Raw genomic sequence first — 3,754 nt, 5'->3', positions numbered from 1 at the left:
ACTCAGCTTTTACAGGAGATAGTAATCATAGCACCCACTGCACAGCATATTTGTGAAGGTCAAATGAGATAAGATGGCTTACTGTGCAAACCTTAAAGTGCTGTATAAACATTAACTCTTATTGATTAGGGTTGTGGCTGTGTGAGTGGAGAGAAGAGGATGGGTAACAGGAGTTTTGTGACCCTGGGGTTAAACCTGGGTGACTCAACAGTAATTGGAAGGTTTGGAAGAGGACTTGCTTTAGGGAGAAAGATTATCATTGCTCCTTCAGACATGTTGAGTTGGGAGTGTATATGGCACATCTAATTTGAAATGTTCTGTAGGCAGTTGGTAATATTGGATTAGAGCTCAGTAAGGAGATTATTGCTGGATAGATCGATTTGGAAATTAGCGTGGAGATAACCATTGAACCCGTTGGAGCCGAGGAGGTCACCAAAGGGGGGGGTGATGGGTGTGGCCCGCATGACTGTCCAGCAAAGGAGACTGAGGATGCCTGCCCAGAGTTAGCTGCTTTCCCTTCTCGCCAGTGTGTGGGCCCAAGTATTTGTTCCACCTGGTCTCAGTGTCTGCCTGGATCAGTGTTTCCTGGCTTCGATTGTAAACCCCCAAGGGGTAGCCACCATGTTGGATAGCCGAGGACAGTGAGAGGGTTGAGGCCACTGGGTCTTGGGGCCCAGGCCCCATGTGCTACTCTTTTTCCTATTCGTTGGGTCCCCTTTTTTCCTGCCTCGTTTGCCTGACGTCTCTGTTCTGGGTCTCCTTTGGTCCCAAAGGAGCAAGGACTACTTAGAGCCCAGGGCTTGGTAACAATGTTGACTCTTTGGCTTGTTAATCCTCAGTGTCAAACACTAGATGGCGCTGTGCTCTCTCGGGTTTTAACGTTCCGCTGGGCTTATTTATGGGTGGTGTGTGAGGTCAGCCAGCCAGCACTTTACTTATCTTGTCATTTATTTCCTCAAATCTAAACTGCCCAGGGAGAGTGACCCTACAACGTCTGTTGCTTGCCAGGAGCAGAGTCTGAAAATGCCTTTTGCGGTTTAAGCACCCAAGAGTGAATTGCAAGAAAACCGGGGTTTTGTGTTTGTTTGTGCCCACATCCTGTGGAAATAAGCGCAGAGAAATTCAGCACGGCAGCTCGCCAGCCACTCAGAGTACAAGGTTTCTTTTCAGAGCTACTGTTCCAAAAGGATCAAAAGCAGATAAAATGTATCTGTTATCACACAGGCCTTCGATATCCAAGCATGACGTTGCAGAAGGGTCTCGGCTCTGCAGTTTCCAGGCTTTGGGCAAGAGCTTTCCCTTCCTTGGGCCTCGATTTCCCTGCCTGCAAAATGAGGGAGTTGGAACGGGAGCAGACCCCTGTCAGCTCAACGAGTCTGTCATTCTGTTATGGTACCAGGACAGCTGTGGGGTGACCAGTTTAGGAAAGAAAAGATCACGAGGTTGGAGCTTTTGAAAAATGCCCAAGGAACAGACTCTGGAAAATAACTTCCACGTCCAGAGGTCCCACATAACATGCTTCCTGTCTCTCAGATTCCACCCAGGTCACTGGGTTTGGCCCATAGTAGTGAAAGACTACTCGTGAATATGTGTTTGTCTTTTTAACCGTGTCTTGTAAGTTTATCCAGAGTGTCCCCAAACCTTAGTGCTATGAAAAAGCATTAATCAGTAGCTTAAAACTGCTTTAAGATTTGGGGGACATCGTGTAGTCTTTGTGTAGTGGAATCCACAGCAGCAGTTTTCCAAAAGCACTTCTCATTAATCCTTGGTGTGTTTCCTCCTGACTTTTTGCCTGCCCTCCAAGGCCTGTCAGAAACCAGCCCAATCAGTGCAGATGCCTGAAAGGGGAGGGGGCTGGGGGGAGCTCAAGCAGACAGGAGCGAATTAAGGGAAACTTCTTCTCTCCTCTGTGGCCTTTTCTCAGTTCCTTTTTGATCCTTGTGGTCAAGGTCATTATCAACATCATGAGACTGGGACCTTACTGAGGTGCCTGCCCAGGAAAAGCCCAGAGCTAGAATTACCAAGGGGAAGTACAGGTCAGTGTCATGGCAAGCTGACAGGGCTTTGTCAAGACCCAGGTCAAATGGCAGGGGCTGGATGGGTGGGTACAATTACACAGGGAAGCTTGCATAACACCCGCCCCTGCCCACTTCCCCCCTGTCCCTTTTGGCTGCCTCACGTGTTCATAACAGCAAAACCTCCTCGGCAATTTTTTTTTTTCCCTAGAAGAAAGGTTATGTCCTAGCAGAATCAAAATAGAACGTGGATGCTGCAACAGCAGCTGTGTTCAATCCAAGCAAGGCCATTTGGGTGATGGGGGCAGATGAGCGCAGTCTCCAAATTCTCCTCAGTTTGGTTAGAATCGATATTGTGTTGAGACCCCAAGGCCTGAGGTTTGCCTGCTTCTGGAAAGCTGTATGTAAATGAAGTCAGGCCTTTAATGCCTCAGGGATGCAGGCTATTTAAAGAAGATCAGGGGTGCAGCCTTAACCAGGAGTGAGAGATTGTTTTGTAATGTGATTCTCTCATTCATATGTTTGCATTTGAGGTTTTCTTATGGCAAGGTACACCTACACGTTTCTAGTGGCTTTTGAAGCTTACACAGTCACTCTGGCTCCCCTCTCTTACATTATGTGTAGCAAAACTTCAGCGTCATGGCTGCTCTTCTCCTTACCTATGCCCGTGATACCTTAGATACCATGATACTCTGACAAGCAGTACCCTAAGGGCTGCCCCTGGATTATTGTACTTTGTAAAAAGTTGAGTATCTGGAGAACAGCAGGAAACTAGCGTGAGGCCACCATGGCTCTGTTTTGGGGCATAGATATCCATGAAGGGTACCTCTCTGGGGAAGTCATTCCATCCGCCTCCACCCCCGAGTGTCTGCTGTCCTTGTAGTCCTTATGTGGCTTGTGGCCAATCACCCCTGTCACCATACTACCTTTCTCCAAGGTCCCTACAAGAACACAGAGACCGGGCTCCCTGGAGGTACATTTCTAGCATGATTGCACCCATGATCAGACTGTCCTCCATGCCACCCCTTCTCTAGCCCTGTACCACCAACCCTCCTCTCAGCTTCCCCCAGGCATCATAATCATCACTAGAATTTATAAAGTGCTTTAAGATTTGCAAAGTGCTTTACAGATCTCATTTGATCCTCACAACAACTTGAGGAGGTAGGTATGATTATCATCCTAAGAAATTGAGGTAAGACAGGCAGACTTAGGGTCATAAGTATCTGAGGCTGGATTTGAACTTGGGCCTTTCTGACTTTGGGTCTACTAGTGCTATATCTGCTATTCTCCTTAGCTACACATCAGAATTCTGAGTTATTGCCCTGCGTATCTTAGTGTCTGGAAAAACTCCTCTGAAATGGAAAGAGAGCTGGAATTAAAAGCAGGAGATCTGGGTTCTAGTTAATAACCTGGCATTCATTCAGTGTATGACTTTAGGCAAGGCCCTTCCCCTCCCCAGGCCTCAGTTTCCTCCTCTGGAAAACAGGAAGTTGGACTACATGATCTGTCTGCCTTAGCCCTCAAATGCTAGAATTCTATGACCACAGAAGAAAAAAAAATGACTTCAGGAAAAGCTAGCGTAAGTTATTCAACTCCTGAGGTTGGTCTGTCAGAGGAGGCATTTTATTCTTTTCGATTCTTTTGGCCTGGACCCGTATTGGGAACTGAAAAGGAATAAGGAACGTGGAATTAGATATCCAAAAAGTCAAGATACAGGTTTACAACCAAGAATAACTTAC

Source organism: Vombatus ursinus, unplaced genomic scaffold (genome assembly GCF_900497805.2).
Source record: "Vombatus ursinus unplaced genomic scaffold, bare-nosed wombat genome assembly UNPS02014773.1, whole genome shotgun sequence".
NCBI lineage: Eukaryota > Metazoa > Chordata > Mammalia > Diprotodontia > Vombatidae > Vombatus > Vombatus ursinus.
Note: the sequence above shows the minus strand (reverse complement) of the source record.